The sequence below is a fragment of the Oncorhynchus kisutch genome, linkage group LG20, assembly GCF_002021735.2.
Source record: "Oncorhynchus kisutch isolate 150728-3 linkage group LG20, Okis_V2, whole genome shotgun sequence".
NCBI classification, from domain to species: domain Eukaryota; kingdom Metazoa; phylum Chordata; class Actinopteri; order Salmoniformes; family Salmonidae; genus Oncorhynchus; species Oncorhynchus kisutch.
The window spans coordinates 32920176-32939377 of NC_034193.2; the positions used below are offsets into that span (position 1 = coordinate 32920176).

At 36.5% G+C, this 19202-nt stretch overlaps 2 non-coding genes across 2 annotated transcripts; both read right to left on the reverse strand.

The window, feature by feature from the left end:
• Nucleotides 1–485: 485 nt before the first annotated feature.
• trnai-aau (transfer RNA isoleucine (anticodon AAU)) lies at nt 486–560 on the reverse strand. The gene has a single exon. It is a non-coding gene; the product is annotated as a tRNA-Ile (tRNA).
• Nucleotides 561–2267: 1707 nt separating this feature from the next.
• trnai-aau (transfer RNA isoleucine (anticodon AAU)) lies at nt 2268–2341 on the reverse strand. The gene has a single exon. It is a non-coding gene; the product is annotated as a tRNA-Ile (tRNA).
• Between the last annotated feature and the right edge of the window lie 16861 nt (nt 2342–19202).

Below are 19202 nucleotides of genomic sequence, written 5' to 3' on the forward strand. Positions count from 1 at the left end.
ATCACATTGTTTTATGGATCCAAGAAAGCTCCAGTTCACACTTCATGCAGCCTTGTCCTACGACAACCTACTGTCATGTAACAATGACAAGCAACTTTCCTGTAAGACTGATGTCAAAATGTCAGATGAAAAAGCAAGACATTACTTACTTTCAGAGGAGCAGCGTAGCACACACCATTGAGGCCCACAAACAAAGCTGTGGATAGTTTCCTTGAAGCCAGAGCAGAAAGAAAGAACAAATACAAATGCCGAAACCCAGGATCGAACCAGGGACCTTTAGATCTTCAGTTTAACGCTCTCCCAACTGAGCTATTTCGGCAATTCACTGAATTTAATTCTGTGGCAACCTTGAAAATTCACATGCATGTGACTCACAATTTTGACAGTCAAAAAGTACATCATAGGCAGTACGGGGATCGAACCCATGACCTTGGCGTTATTAGCACCACGCTCTAACCAAATGAGCTAACCGTGAAATGTCAATTTGGCGCAGTACGGGGATCGAACCCATGACCTTGGCGTTATTAGCACCACGCTCTAACCAACTGAGCTAACCGGCCACTAGCTATTGGACGCAATTGTTGAGATGCACCGAGCCTCTGCAAGTGTAGGAGCGTAAACTAACAAGTCAACCAACAGCATAGCCTGACAAGACTGGACCCTCTTGGTTGCTTCTTGTGGAATTTCCAAACGGCTGGGGAATTAGCTCAAATACTTTGCATGCGTGAGGTAGTGGGATCGATGCCCGCATGCTCCAAAATCACATTGTTTTATGGATCCAAGAAAACTCCAGTTCACACTTCATGCAGCCTTGTCTTACGACAACCTACTGTCATGTAAACAATGACAAGAAACTGTCATTTAACAATGACAAGCAACTCTCATGTAATACTGATGTCACAATGTCAGATGAGAAAGAAGACATTACTTACTTTCAGAGAGCAGCGTATCACACACTCTAACCAACTGAGCTAACCAGCCGCTGGCTACAGAGCACAATTGTTGAGATGCACCGAGCCTCTGCAAGTGCTGGAGCGCAAACTAACAAGTCCACCAACAGCATAGACTGACAAGACTGGACACTCTTAGTTGCTCCTTGTGGCAATTCCAAACAGCTGGGGAATTTGATCAATTGGTATTGTGTTTGCTTAGCATGCTATAGGTATTGGGATCGATGCCCGCATTCCCCAAAAATACATTTTTTTGTGGATCCAAGAAAGCTCCAGTTCACACTTCATGCAGCCTTGTCTTACGACAACCTACTGTCATGTAACAATGACAAGCAACTTTCCTGTAACACTGATGTCAAAATGTCAGATGAAAAAGCAAGACATTACTTACTTTCAGAGGAGCAGCGTAGCACACGCCATTGAGGCCCACAAACAAAGCTGTGGATAGTTTCCTTGAAGCCAGAGCATAAAGAAAGAACAAATACAAATGCTGAAACTCAGGATCGAACCAGGGACCTTTAGATCTTCAGTCTAACGCTCTCCCAACTGAGCTATTCCGGCAATTAACTAAGTTAAATTCTGTGGCACCCTTGACAATTCACATGCATGTGACTCACAATTTTGACAGTCAAAAAGTACATCATAGCCAGTACGGGGATCGAACACATGACCATGGCGTTATTAGCAACACGCTCTAACCAACTGAGCTAACCGTGAACTGTCAATTGGGCGCAATTGTTGAGATTCACCGAGCCTCTGCAAGTGCTGGCGAGTAAACTAACAAGTCAACCAACAGCGTACCCTGACAAGACTGGACCCTCTTGGTTGCTTCTTGTGGAATTTCCAAACGGCTGGGGAATTAGCTCAAATACTTTGCATTCGTGAGGTAGTGGGATCGATGCCCGCATGCTCCAAAATCACATTGTTTTATGGATCCAAGAAAGCTCCAGTTCACACTTCATGCAGCCTTGTCCTACGACAACCTACTGTCATGTAACAATGACAAGCAACTTTCCTGTAAGACTGATGTCAAAATGTCAGATGAAAAAGCAAGACATTACTTACTTTCAGAGGAGCAGCGTAGCACACACCATTGAGGCCCACAAACAAAGCTGTGGATAGTTTCCTTGAAGCCAGAGCAGAAAGAAAGAACAAATACAAATGCCGAAACCCAGGATCGAACCAGGGACCTTTAGATCTTCAGTTTAACGCTCTCCCAACTGAGCTATTTCGGCAATTCACTGAATTCAATTCTGTGGCAACCTTGACAATTCACATGCATGTGACTCACAATTTTGACAGTCAAAAAGTACATCATAGCCAGTATGGGGATCGAACCCATGACCTTGGCGTTATTAGCACCACGCTCTAACCAACTGAGCTAACCGGCCACTAGATATTGGACGCAATTGTTGAGATGCCAACCGAGCCTCTGCAAGTGCTGGAGCGTAAACTAACAAGTCAACCAACAGCATAAGCCTGACAGACTGGACCCTCTTGGTGCTTCTTGCGGAATTTCCAACGGCTAGGGGAATTAGCTCAAATCTTTGCATGCGTGAGGTATTGGGATCGATGCCCGCATGCTCCAAAATCACATTGTTTTATGGATCCAGAAAACTCCAGTTCACACTTCATGCAGCCTTGTCTTACGACAACCTACTGTCATGTAAACAATGACAAGAAACTGTCATTTAACAATTAATAGAGACAGTAGATCTAGCTGGTCTGTCATAATATAATAGAGACAGTAGATCTAGCTGGTCTGTCATAATTATAATAGAGACAGTAGATCTAGCTGGTCTGTCATAATATAATAGAGACAGTAGATCTATGGTCTGTCATAATATAATAGAGACAGTAGATCTAGCTGGTCTGTCATAATATAATAGAGACAGTAGATCTAGCTGGTCTGTCAAATATAAAGAGACAGTAGATCTAGCTGGTCTGTCATAATATAATAGAGACAGTAGATCTAGCTGGTCTGTCATAATATAATAGAGACAGTAGATCTAGCTGGTCTGTCATAATATATATAGAGACAGTAGATCTAGCTGGTCTGTCATAATATAATAGAGACAGTAGATCTAGCTGGTCTGTCATAATATAATAGAGACAGTAGATCTAGCTGGTCTGTCATAATATAATAGAGACAGTAGATCTAGCTGGTCTGTCATAATTAAATAGAGACAGTAGATCTAGCTGGTCTGTCATAAATATAATAGAGACAGTAGATCTAGCTGGTCTGTCATAATATAATAGAGACAGTAGATCTAGCTGGTCTGTCATAATATAATAGAGACAGTAGATCTAGCTGGTCTGTCATAATATAATAGAGACAGTAGATCTAGCTGGTCTGTCATATTATAATAGAGACAGTAGATCTAGCTGGTCTGTCAAATATAATAGAGACAGTAGATCTAGCTGGTCTGTCATAATATATAGAGACAGTAGATCTAGCTGGTCTGTCATAATATAAGAGACAGTAGATCTAGCTGGTCTGTCATCATATAATAGAGACAGTAGATCTAGCTGGTCTGTCATATTATAATAGAGACAGTAGATCTAGCTGGTCTGTCATATTATAATAGAGACAGTAGATCTAGCTGGTCTGTCATAATATAATAGAGACAGTAGATCTAGCTGGTCTGTCAATATAATAGAGACAGTAGATCTAGCTGGTCTGTCATATATAATAGAGACAGTAGATCTAGCTGGTCTGTCATAATATAATAGAGACAGTAGATCTAGCTGGTCTGTCATAATAAATAGAGACAGTAGATCTAGCTGGTCTGTCATAATATAATAGAGACAGTAGATCTAGCTGGTCTGTCATAATATAATAGAGACAGTAGATCTAGCTGGTCTGTCATAATATAATAGAGACAGTAGATCTAGCTGGTCTGTCATAATATAATAGAGACAGTAGATCTAGCTGGTCTGTCATAATATAATAGAGACAGTAGATCTAGCTGGTCTGTCATATTATAATAGAGACAGTAGATCTAGCTGGTCTGTCATATTATAATAGAGACAGTAGATCTAGCTGGTCTGTCAAATATAATAGAGACAGTAGATCTAGCTGGTCTGTCATAATATAATAGAGACAGTAGATCTAGCTGGTCTGTCATAATATAATAGAGACAGTAGATCTAGCTGGTCTGTCATATTATAATAGACAGTAGATCTAGCTGGTCTGTCATAATTATAATAGAGACAGTAGATCTAGCTGGTCTGTCATAATATAATAGAGACAGTAGATCTAGCTGGTCTGTCATAATATAATAGAGACAGTAGATCTAGCTGGTCTGTCATAATATAATAGAGACAGTAGATCTAGCTGGTCTGTCATAATATAATAGAGACAGTAGATCTAGCTGGTCTGTCATAATATAATAGAGACAGTAGATCTAGCTGGTCTGTCAAATAATAAGAGACAGTAGATCTAGCTGGTCTGTCAAATTATAATAGAGACAGTAGATCTAGCTGGTCTGTCATAATATAATAGAGACAGTAGATCTAGCTGGTCTGTCATAATATAATAGAGACAGTAGATCTAGCTGGTCTGTCATAATATAATAGAGACAGTAGATCTAGCTGGTCTGTCATAATATAATAGAGACAGTAGATCTAGCTGGTCTGTCATAATATAATAGAGACAGTAGATCTAGCTGGTCTGTCATAATATAATAGAGACAGTAGATCTAGCTGGTCTGTCATAATATAATAGAGACAGTAGATCTAGCTGGTCTGTCATAATATAATAGAGACAGTAGATCTAGCTGGTCTGTCATATATAATAGAGACAGTAGATCTAGCTGGTCTGTCATAATATAATAGAGACAGTAGATCTAGCTGGTCTGTCATAATATAATAGACAGTAGATCTAGCTGGTCTGTCATATTATAATAGACAGTAGATCTAGCTGGTCTGTCATAATATAATAGAGACAGTAGATCTAGCTGGTCTGTCATAATATAATAGAGACAGTAGATCTAGCTGGTCTGTCATAATATAATAGAGACAGTAGATCTAGCTGGTCTGTCATATTATAATAGAGACAGTAGATCTAGCTGGTCTGTCAAATATAATAGAGACAGTAGATCTAGCTGGTCTGTCATAATATAATAGAGACAGTAGATCTAGCTGGTCTGTCATAATATAATAGAGACAGTAGATCTAGCTGGTCTGTCATAATATAATAGAGACAGTAGATCTAGCTGGTCTGTCATAATATAATAGAGACAGTAGATCTAGCTGGTCTGTCATAATATAATAGAGACAGTAGATCTAGCTGGTCTGTCATAATATAATAGAGACAGTAGATCTAGCTGGTCTGTCATAATATAATAGAGACAGTAGATCTAGCTGGTCTGTCATATATATAGAGACAGTAGATCTAGCTGGTCTGTCATATTATAATAGAGACAGTAGATCTAGCTGGTCTGTCATAATATAATAGAGACAGTAGATCTAGCTGGTCTGTCAAATATAATAGAGACAGTAGATCTAGCTGGTCTGTCATAATATAATAGAGACAGTAGATCTAGCTGGTCTGTCATAATATAATAGAGACAGTAGATCTAGCTGGTCTGTCATAATATAATAGAGACAGTAGATCTAGCTGGTCTGTCATATTATAATAGAGACAGTAGATCTAGCTGGTCTGTCATAATATAATAGAGACAGTAGATCTAGCTGGTCTGTCATATTATAATAGAGACAGTAGATCTAGCTGGTCTGTCATAATATAATAGAGACAGTAGATCTAGCTGGTCTGTCATAATATAATAGAGACAGTAGATCTAGCTGGTCTGTCATATTAATATTAGACAGTAGATCTAGCTGGTCTGTCATAATTAAATAGAGACAGTAGATCTAGCTGGTCTGTCATAATATAATAGAGACAGTAGATCTAGCTGGTCTGTCATAATATAATAGAGACAGTAGATCTAGCTGGTCTGTCATATATAATAGAGACAGTAGATCTAGCTGGTCTGTCATAATATAATAGAGACAGTAGATCTAGCTGGTCTGTCATATATAATAGAGACAGTAGATCTAGCTGGTCTGTCATAATATAATAGAGACAGTAGATCTAGCTGGTCTGTCATATTATAATAGAGACAGTAGATCTAGCTGGTCTGTCAAATTATAATAGAGACAGTAGATCTAGCTGGTCTGTCATAATATAATAGAGACAGTAGATCTAGCTGGTCTGTCATAATAATATAGAGACAGTAGATCTAGCTGGTCTGTCATAATATAATAGAGACAGTAGATCTAGCTGGTCTGTCAATTATAATAGAGACAGTAGATCTAGCTGGTCTGTCAAATTAAATAGAGACAGTAGATCTAGCTGGTCTGTCAAATATAATAGAGACAGTAGATCTAGCTGGTCTGTCATAATATAATAGAGACAGTAGATCTAGCTGGTCTGTCATAATATAATAGAGACAGTAGATCTAGCTGGTCTGTCATAATATAATAGAGACAGTAGATCTAGCTGGTCTGTCATAATATAATAGAGACAGTAGATCTAGCTGGTCTGTCATAATATAATAGAGACAGTAGATCTAGCTGGTCTGTCATAATATAATAGAGACAGTAGATCTAGCTGGTCTGTCATATATAATAGAGACAGTAGATCTAGCTGGTCTGTCATATATAATAGAGACAGTAGATCTAGCTGGTCTGTCATATTATAATAGAGACAGTAGATCTAGCTGGTCTGTCAATTATAATAGAGACAGTAGATCTAGCTGGTCTGTCATAATATAATAGAGACAGTAGATCTAGCTGGTCTGTCATAATATAATAGAGACAGTAGATCTAGCTGGTCTGTCATAATATAATAGAGACAGTAGATCTAGCTGGTCTGTCAAATATAATAGAGACAGTAGATCTAGCTGGTCTGTCATAATATAATAGAGACAGTAGATCTAGCTGGTCTGTCATAATATAATAGAGACAGTAGATCTAGCTGGTCTGTCATAATATAATAGAGACAGTAGATCTAGCTGGTCTGTCATAATATAATAGAGACAGTAGATCTAGCTGGTCTGTCATAATATAATAGAGACAGTAGATCTAGCTGGTCTGTCATAATATAATAGAGACAGTAGATCTAGCTGGTCTGTCATAATATAATAGAGACAGTAGATCTAGCTGGTCTGTCATAATATAATAGAGACAGTAGATCTAGCTGGTCTGTCATATATAATAGAGACAGTAGATCTAGCTGGTCTGTCATAATATAATAGAGACAGTAGATCTAGCTGGTCTGTCATAATATAATAGAGACAGTAGATCTAGCTGGTCTGTCATAATATAATAGAGACAGTAGATCTAGCTGGTCTGTCATAATATAATAGAGACAGTAGATCTAGCTGGTCTGTCATAATATAATAGAGACAGTAGATCTAGCTGGTCTGTCATAATATAATAGAGACAGTAGATCTAGCTGGTCTGTCATAATATAATAGAGACAGTAGATCTAGCTGGTCTGTCATATTATAATAGAGACAGTAGATCTAGCTGGTCTGTCATATATAATAGAGACAGTAGATCTAGCTGGTCTGTCATAATATAATAGAGACAGTAGATCTAGCTGGTCTGTCATAATATAATAGAGACAGTAGATCTAGCTGGTCTGTCATAATATAATAGAGACAGTAGATCTAGCTGGTCTGTCATAATATATAGAGACAGTAGATCTAGCTGGTCTGTCATATTATAATAGAGACAGTAGATCTAGCTGGTCTGTCAAATTATAATAGAGACAGTAGATCTAGCTGGTCTGTCATAATATAATAGAGACAGTAGATCTAGCTGGTCTGTCATAATATAATAGAGACAGTAGATCTAGCTGGTCTGTCATAATATAATAGAGACAGTAGATCTAGCTGGTCTGTCATAATATAATAGAGACAGTAGATCTAGCTGGTCTGTCATAATATAATAGAGACAGTAGATCTAGCTGGTCTGTCATAATATAATAGAGACAGTAGATCTAGCTGGTCTGTCATATTATAATAGAGACAGTAGATCTAGCTGGTCTGTCAATATTATATAGAGACAGTAGATCTAGCTGGTCTGTCATATTATAATAGAGACAGTAGATCTAGCTGGTCTGTCATAATTATAATAGAGACAGTAGATCTAGCTGGTCTGTCATAATATAATAGAGACAGTAGATCTAGCTGGTCTGTCATAATATAATAGAGACAGTAGATCTAGCTGGTCTGTCATAATATAATAGAGACAGTAGATCTAGCTGGTCTGTCAAATATAATAGAGACAGTAGATCTAGCTGGTCTGTCATAATATAATAGAGACAGTAGATCTAGCTGGTCTGTCATAATATAATAGAGACAGTAGATCTAGCTGGTCTGTCAAATATAATAGAGACAGTAGATCTAGCTGGTCTGTCATAATATAATAGAGACAGTAGATCTAGCTGGTCTGTCATAATATAATAGAGACAGTAGATCTAGCTGGTCTGTCATAATATAATAGAGACAGTAGATCTAGCTGGTCTGTCATAATATAATAGAGACAGTAGATCTAGCTGGTCTGTCATAATATAATAGAGACAGTAGATCTAGCTGGTCTGTCATAATATAATAGAGACAGTAGATCTAGCTGGTCTGTCATAATATAATAGAGACAGTAGATCTAGCTGGTCTGTCATAATATAATAGAGACAGTAGATCTAGCTGGTCTGTCATAATATAATAGAGACAGTAGATCTAGCTGGTCTGTCATAATATAATAGAGACAGTAGATCTAGCTGGTCTGTCATATTATAATAGAGACAGTAGATCTAGCTGGTCTGTCAAATATAATAGAGACAGTAGATCTAGCTGGTCTGTCATAATATAATAGAGACAGTAGATCTAGCTGGTCTGTCATAATATAATAGAGACAGTAGATCTAGCTGGTCTGTCATAATATAATAGAGACAGTAGATCTAGCTGGTCTGTCATATAAATAGAGACAGTAGATCTAGCTGGTCTGTCATATTATAATAGAGACAGTAGATCTAGCTGGTCTGTCATAATATAATAGAGACAGTAGATCTAGCTGGTCTGTCATATATAATAGAGACAGTAGATCTAGCTGGTCTGTCATATTATAATAGAGACAGTAGATCTAGCTGGTCTGTCATAATATAATAGAGACAGTAGATCTAGCTGGTCTGTCATATATAATAGAGACAGTAGATCTAGCTGGTCTGTCATAATATATAGAGACAGTAGATCTAGCTGGTCTGTCATAATATAATAGAGACAGTAGATCTAGCTGGTCTGTCATAATATAATAGAGACAGTAGATCTAGCTGGTCTGTCATAATATAAGAGACAGTAGATCTAGCTGGTCTGTCATAATATAATAGAGACAGTAGATCTAGCTGGTCTGTCATAATATAATAGAGACAGTAGATCTAGCTGGTCTGTCATAATATAATAGAGACAGTAGATCTAGCTGGTCTGTCATAATATAATAGAGACAGTAGATCTAGCTGGTCTGTCATATATAATAGAGACAGTAGATCTAGCTGGTCTGTCATAATATAATAGAGACAGTAGATCTAGCTGGTCTGTCATATTATAATAGAGACAGTAGATCTAGCTGGTCTGTCATAATATAATAGAGACAGTAGATCTAGCTGGTCTGTCATAATATAATAGAGACAGTAGATCTAGCTGGTCTGTCATAATATAATAGAGACAGTAGATCTAGCTGGTCTGTCATATTATAATAGAGACAGTAGATCTAGCTGGTCTGTCATTATAATAGAGACAGTAGATCTAGCTGGTCTGTCATATATAATAGAGACAGTAGATCTAGCTGGTCTGTCAAATTATAATAGAGACAGTAGATCTAGCTGGTCTGTCATATATAATAGAGACAGTAGATCTAGCTGGTCTGTCATAATATAATAGAGACAGTAGATCTAGCTGGTCTGTCATAATATAATAGAGACAGTAGATCTAGCTGGTCTGTCATAATATAATAGAGACAGTAGATCTAGCTGGTCTGTCATAATATAATAGAGACAGTAGATCTAGCTGGTCTGTCATAATATAATAGAGACAGTAGATCTAGCTGGTCTGTCATAATATAATAGAGACAGTAGATCTAGCTGGTCTGTCATAATATAATAGAGACAGTAGATCTAGCTGGTCTGTCATATTATAATAGAGACAGTAGATCTAGCTGGTCTGTCAAATATAATAGAGACAGTAGATCTAGCTGGTCTGTCATAATATAATAGAGACAGTAGATCTAGCTGGTCTGTCATAATATAATAGAGACAGTAGATCTAGCTGGTCTGTCATAATATAATAGAGACAGTAGATCTAGCTGGTCTCATAATATATAATAGAGACAGTAGATCTAGCTGGTCTGTCATATTATAAGAGACAGTAGATCTAGCTGGTCTGTCATATTATAATAGAGACAGTAGATCTAGCTGGTCTGTCAAATATAATAGAGACAGTAGATCTAGCTGGTCTGTCATAATATAATAGAGACAGTAGATCTAGCTGGTCTGTCATAATATATAGAGACAGTAGATCTAGCTGGTCTGTCATAATATAATAGAGACAGTAGATCTAGCTGGTCTGTCATAATATAATAGAGACAGTAGATCTAGCTGGTCTGTCATAATATAATAGAGACAGTAGATCTAGCTGGTCTGTCATATTATAATAGAGACAGTAGATCTAGCTGGTCTGTCATAATATAATAGAGACAGTAGATCTAGCTGGTCTGTCATAATATAATAGAGACAGTAGATCTAGCTGGTCTGTCATAATATAATAGAGACAGTAGATCTAGCTGGTCTGTCATATTATAATAGAGACAGTAGATCTAGCTGGTCTGTCAAATTATAATAGAGACAGTAGATCTAGCTGGTCTGTCATATTATAATAGAGACAGTAGATCTAGCTGGTCTGTCATAATATAATAGAGACAGTAGATCTAGCTGGTCTGTCATAATATAATAGAGACAGTAGATCTAGCTGGTCTGTCAAATTATAATAGAGACAGTAGATCTAGCTGGTCTGTCAAATTATAATAGAGACAGTAGATCTAGCTGGTCTGTCTAATATAATAGAGACAGTAGATCTACTGTCTTATTATAATATAACAGACCAGCTAGATCTACTGTCTCTATTATAATATTAGAGACCAGCTAGATCTACTGTCTCATTATATTATGACAGACCAGCTAGATCTACTGTCTCTATTATATTATGAGACCAGCTAGATCTACTGTCTCTATTATATTATGACAGACAGCTAGATCTACTGTCTTTTATTATGACAGACCAGCTAGATCTACTGTCTCTATTATATAATGACAGACCAGCTAGATCTACTGTCTCTATTTAATTATGAGACCAGCTAGATCTACTGTCTCTATTATAATTATGACAGACCAGCTAGATCTACTGTCTCTATTATATTATGACAGACCAGCTAGATCTACTGTCTCTATTATAATATGACAGACCAGCTAGATCTACTGTCTCTATTATAATATGACAGACCAGCTAGATCTACTGTCTCTATTATATTATGACAGACCAGCTAGATCTACTGTCTCTATTATATTATGACAGACCAGCTAGATCTACTGTCTCTATATATTATGACAGACCAGCTAGATCTACTGTCTCTATTATATTATGACAGACCAGCTAGATCTACTGTCTCTATTATAATATGACAGACCAGCTAGATCTACTGTCTCTATTATATTATGACAGACCAGCTAGATCTACTGTCTCTATTATATTATGACAGACCAGCTAGATCTACTGTCTCTATTATATTATGACAGACCAGCTAGATCTACTGTCTCTATTATATTATGACAGACCAGCTAGATCTACTGTCTCTATTATATTATGACAGACCAGCTAGATCTACTGTCTCTATTATAATTTGACAGACCAGCTAGATCTACTGTCTCTATTATATATGACAGACCAGCTAGATCTACTGTCTCTATATATATGAAGACCAGCTAGATCTACTGTCTCTATTATATATGACAGACCAGCTAGATCTACTGTCTCTATTATATTATGACAGACCAGCTAGATCTACTGTCTCTATTATATTATGACAGACCAGCTAGATCTACTGTCTCTATTATATTATGACAGACCAGCTAGATCTACTGTCTCTATTATATTATGACAGACCAGCTAGATCTACTGTCTCTATTATAATGTAGACCAGCTAGATCTACTGTCTCTATTATATTATGACAGACCAGCTAGATCTACTGTCTCTATTATATTATGACAGACCAGCTAGATCTACTGTCTCTATTATTATGACAGACCAGCTAGATCTACTGTCTCTATTATATTATGACAGACCAGCTAGATCTACTGTCTATTATTATTATGACAGACCAGCTAGATCTACTGTCTCTATTATATTATGACAGACCAGCTAGATCTACTGTCTCTATTATATTATGACAGACCAGCTAGATCTACTGTCTCTATTATATTATGACAGACCAGCTAGATCTACTGTCTCTATTATATTATGACAGACCAGCTAGATCTACTGTCTCTATTATAATATGACAGACCAGCTAGATCTACTGTCTCTATTATAATATGACAGACCAGCTAGATCTACTGTCTCTATTATATTATGACAGACCAGCTAGATCTACTGTCTCTATTATATTATGACAGACCAGCTAGATCTACTGTCTCTATTATATTATGACAGACCAGCTAGATCTACTGTCTCTATTATATTATGACAGACCAGCTAGATCTACTGTCTCTATTATAATATGACAGACCAGCTAGATCTACTGTCTCTATTATATATGACAGACCAGCTAGATCTACTGTCTCTATTATATTATGACAGACCAGCTAGATCTACTGTCTCTATTATATTATGACAGACCAGCTAGATCTACTGTCTCTATTATAATATGACAGACCAGCTAGATCTACTGTCTCTATTATATTATGACAGACCAGCTAGATCTACTGTCTCTATTATATTATGACAGACCAGCTAGATCTACTGTCTCTTTATATTATGACAGACCAGCTAGATCTACTGTCTCTATTATATATGACAGACCAGCTAGATCTACTGTCTCTATTATATTATGACAGACCAGCTAGATCTACTGTCTCTATTATTATGACAGACCAGCTAGATCTACTGTCTCTATTATATTATGACAGACCAGCTAGATCTACTGTCTCTATTATATTATGACAGACCAGCTAGATCTACTGTCTCTATTATATTATGACAGACCAGCTAGATCTACTGTCTCTATTATAATTGACAGACCAGCTAGATCTACTGTCTCTATTATATTATGACAGACCAGCTAGATCTACTGTCTCTATTATAATATGACAGACCAGCTAGATCTACTGTCTCTATTATATTATGACAGACCAGCTAGATCTACTGTCTCTATTATATTATGACAGACCAGCTAGATCTACTGTCTCTATTATATTATGACAGACCAGCTAGATCTACTGTCTCTATTATATTATGACAGACCAGCTAGATCTACTGTCTCTATTATATTATGACAGACCAGCTAGATCTACTGTCTCTATTATAATATGACAGACCAGCTAGATCTACTGTCTCTATTATATTATGACAGACCAGCTAGATCTACTGTCTCTATTATATTATGACAGACCAGCTAGATCTACTGTCTCTATTATATTATGACAGACCAGCTAGATCTACTGTCTCTATTATATTATGACAGACCAGCTAGATCTACTGTCTCTATTATATTATGACAGACCAGCTAGATCTACTGTCTCTATTATATTATGACAGACCAGCTAGATCTACTGTCTCTATTATATTATGACAGACCAGCTAGATCTACTGTCTCTATTATATTATGACAGACCAGCTAGATCTACTGTCTCTATTATATTATGACAGACCAGCTAGATCTACTGTCTCTATTATATTATGACAGACCAGCTAGATCTACTGTCTCTATTATATTATGACAGACCAGCTAGATCTACTGTCTCTATTATATTATGACAGACCAGCTAGATCTACTGTCTCTATTATATTATGACAGACCAGCTAGATCTACTGTCTCTATTATATTATGACAGACCAGCTAGATCTACTGTCTCTATTATATTATGACAGACCAGCTAGATCTACTGTCTCTATTATATTATGACAGACCAGCTAGATCTACTGTCTCTATTATATTATGACAGACCAGCTAGATCTACTGTCTCTATTATAATTTGACAGACCAGCTAGATCTACTGTCTCTATTATAATATGACAGACCAGCTAGATCTACTGTCTCTATTATATTATGACAGACCAGCTAGATCTACTGTCTCTATTATATTATGACAGACCAGCTAGATCTACTGTCTCTATTATATTATGACAGACCAGCTAGATCTACTGTCTCTATTATATTATGACAGACCAGCTAGATCTACTGTCTCTATTATATTATGACAGACCAGCTAGATCTACTGTCTCTATTATTATATACACACAGACCAGCTAGATCTACTGTCTCTATTATATTATGACAGACCAGCTAGATCTACTGTCTCTATTATATTATGACAGACCAGCTAGATCTACTGTCTCTATTATATTATGACAGACCAGCTAGATCTACTGTCTCTATTATAATTTGACAGACCAGCTAGATCTACTGTCTCTATTATAATATGACAGACCAGCTAGATCTACTGTCTCTATTATATTATGACAGACCAGCTAGATCTACTGTCTCTATTATATTATGACAGACCAGCTAGATCTACTGTCTCTATTATATTATGACAGACCAGCTAGATCTACTGTCTCTATTATATTTGACAGACCAGCTAGATCTACTGTCTCTATTATATTATGACAGACCAGCTAGATCTACTGTCTCTATTATAATATGACAGACCAGCTAGATCTACTGTCTCTATTATATTATGACAGACCAGCTAGATCTACTGTCTCTATTATATTATGACAGACCAGCTAGATCTACTGTCTATTATATTATGACAGACCAGCTAGATCTACTGTCTCTATTATATTATGACAGACCAGCTAGATCTACTGTCTCTATTATATTATGACAGACCAGCTAGATCTACTGTCTCTATTATATTATGACAGACCAGCTAGATCTACTGTCTCTATTATATTATGACAGACCAGCTAGATCTACTGTCTCTATTATATTATGACAGACCAGCTAGATCTACTGTCTCTATTATATTATGACAGACCAGCTAGATCTACTGTCTCTATTATATTATGACAGACCAGCTAGATCTACTGTCTCTATTATATTATGACAGACCAGCTAGATCTACTGTCTCTATTATATTATGACAGACCAGCTAGATCTACTGTCTCTATTATATTATGACAGACCAGCTAGATCTACTGTCTCTATTATATTATGACAGACCAGCTAGATCTACTGTCTCTATTATATTATGACAGACCAGCTAGATCTACTGTCTCTATTATATTATGACAGACCAGCTAGATCTACTGTCTCTATTATAATTTGACAGACCAGCTAGATCTACTGTCTCTATTATATTATGACAGACCAGCTAGATCTACTGTCTCTATTATATTATGACAGACCAGCTAGATCTACTGTCTCTATTATATTATGACAGACCAGCTAGATCTACTGTCTCTATTATATTTGACAGACCAGCTAGATCTACTGTCTCTATTATATTATGACAGACCAGCTAGATCTACTGTCTCTATTATATTATGACAGACCAGCTAGATCTACTGTCTCTATTATAAATTACAGACCAGCTAGATCTACTGTCTCTATTATATTATGACAGACCAGCTAGATCTACTGTCTCTATTATATATATGACAGACCAGCTAGATCTACTGTCTCTATTATATTATGACAGACCAGCTAGATCTACTGTCTCTATTATATATATGAGACACCAGCTAGATACTGTCTCTATTATATTATGACAGACCAGCTAGATCTACTGTCTCTATTATATTATGACAGACCAGCTAGATCTACTGTCTCTATTATATTATGACAGACCAGCTAGATCTACTGTCTCTATTATATTATGACAGACCAGCTAGATCTACTGTCTCTATTATAATTTGACAGACCAGCTAGATCTACTGTCTCTATTATAATGTGACAGACCAGCTAGATCTACTGTCTCTATTATATTATGACAGACCAGCTAGATCTACTGTCTCTATTATATTATGACAGACCAGCTAGATCTACTGTCTCTATTATATTATGACAGACCAGCTAGATCTACTGTCTCTATTATATTTGACAGACCAGCTAGATCTACTGTCTCTATTAATATGACAGACCAGCTAGATCTACTGTCTCTATTATATTATGACAGACCAGCTAGATCTACTGTCTCTATTATATTATGACAGACCAGCTAGATCTACTGTCTCTATTATATTATGACAGACCAGCTAGATCTACTGTCTCTATTATATTATGACAGACCAGCTAGATCTACTGTCTCTATTATATTATGACAGACCAGCTAGATCTACTGTCTCTATTATATTATGACAGACCAGCTAGATCTACTGTCTCTATTATATTTGACAGACCAGCTAGATCTACTGTCTCTATTAATATGACAGACCAGCTAGATCTACTGTCTCTATTATATTATGACAGACCAGCTAGATCTACTGTCTCTATTATATTATGACAGACCAGCTAGATCTACTGTCTCTATTATAATTTGACAGACCAGCTAGATCTACTGTCTCTATTATATATGACAGACCAGCTAGATCTACTGTCTCTATTATATTATGACAGACCAGCTAGATCTACTGTCTCTATTATATTATGACAGACCAGCTAGATCTACTGTCTCTATTATATTATGACAGACCAGCTAGATCTACTGTCTCTATTATATTATGACAGACCAGCTAGATCTACTGTCTCTATTATAATTGACAGACCAGCTAGATCTACTGTCTCTATTATATTATGACAGACCAGCTAGATCTACTGTCTCTATTATATTATGACAGACCAGCTAGATCTACTGTCTCTATTATATTATGACAGACCAGCTAGATCTACTGTCTCTATTATATTATGACAGACCAGCTAGATCTACTGTCTCTATTATATTATGACAGACCAGCTAGATCTACTGTCTCTATTATATTATGACAGACCAGCTAGATCTACTGTCTCTATTAATTATGACAGACCAGCTAGATCTACTGTCTCTATTATATATGACAGACCAGCTAGATCTACTGTCTCTATTATATTATGACAGACCAGCTAGATCTACTGTCTCTATTATATTATGACAGACCAGCTAGATCTACTCTATTATAATTATGACAGACCAGCTAGATCTACTGTCTCTATTATATATATGACAGACCAGCTAGATCTACTGTCTCTATTATTATGACAGACCAGCTAGATCTACTGTCTCTATTATATTATGACAGACCAGCTAGATCTACTGTCTCTATTATATTATGACAGACCAGCTAGATCTACTGTCTCTATTATAATATGACAGACCAGCTAGATCTACTGTCTCTATTATATTATGACAGACCAGCTAGATCTACTGTCTCTATTATATTATGACAGACCAGCTAGATCTACTGTCTCTATTATATTATGACAGACCAGCTAGATCTACTGTCTCTATTATATTATGACAGACCAGCTAGATCTACTGTCTCTATTATATTATGACAGACCAGCTAGATCTACTGTCTCTATTATAATTTGACAGACCAGCTAGATCTACTGTCTCTATTATATTATGACAGACCAGCTAGATCTACTGTCTCTATTATATATGACAGACCAGCTAGATCTACTGTCTCTATTATATTATGACAGACCAGCTAGATCTACTGTCTCTATTATATTATGACAGACCAGCTAGATCTACTGTCTCTATTATATTATGACAGACCAGCTAGATCTACTGTCTCTATTATATTATGACAGACCAGCTAGATCTACTGTCTCTAATTATATGACAGACCAGCTAGATCTACTGTCTCTATTATATTATGACAGACCAGCTAGATCTACTGTCTCTATTATATTATGACAGACCAGCTAGATCTACTGTCTCTATTATATTTGACAGACCAGCTAGATCTACTGTCTCTATTATATTATGACAGACCAGCTAGATCTACTGTCTCTATTATATTATGACAGACCAGCTAGATCTACTGTCTCTATTATAATTGACAGACCAGCTAGATCTACTGTCTCTATTAATTGACAGACCAGCTAGATCTACTGTCTCTATTATATATATGACAGACCAGCTAGATCTACTGTCTCTATTATATTATGACAGACCAGCTAGATCTACTGTCTCTATTATAATTTGACAGACCAGCTAGATCTACTGTCTCTATTATAATATGACAGACCAGCTAGATCTACTGTCTCTATTATATTATGACAGACCAGCTAGATCTACTGTCTCTATTATATATGACAGACCAGCTAGATCTACTGTCTCTATTATATTATGACAGACCAGCTAGATCTACTGTCTCTATTATATTATGACAGACCAGCTAGATCTACTGTCTCTATTATATTATGACAGACCAGCTAGATCTACTGTCTCTATTATATTATGACAGACCAGCTAGATCTACTGTCTATATATTATGACAGACCAGCTAGATCTACTGTCTCTATTATATTATGACAGACCAGCTAGATCTACTGTCTCTATTATATTATGACAGACCAGCTAGATCTACTGTCTCTATTATATTATGACAGACCAGCTAGATCTACTGTCTCTATTATAATATGACAGACCAGCTAGATCTACTGTCTCTATTATAATATGACAGACCAGCTAGATCTACTGTCTCTATTATATATGACAGACCAGCTAGATCTACTGTCTCTATTATATTATGACAGACCAGCTAGATCTACTGTCTCTATTATATTATGACAGACCAGCTAGATCTACTGTCTCTATTATATTATGACAGACCAGCTAGATCTACTGTCTCTATTATATTATGACAGACCAGCTAGATCTACTGTCTCTATTATAATATGACAGACCAGCTAGATCTACTGTCTCTATTATATTATGACAGACCAGCTAGATCTACTGTCTCTATTATATTATGACAGACCAGCTA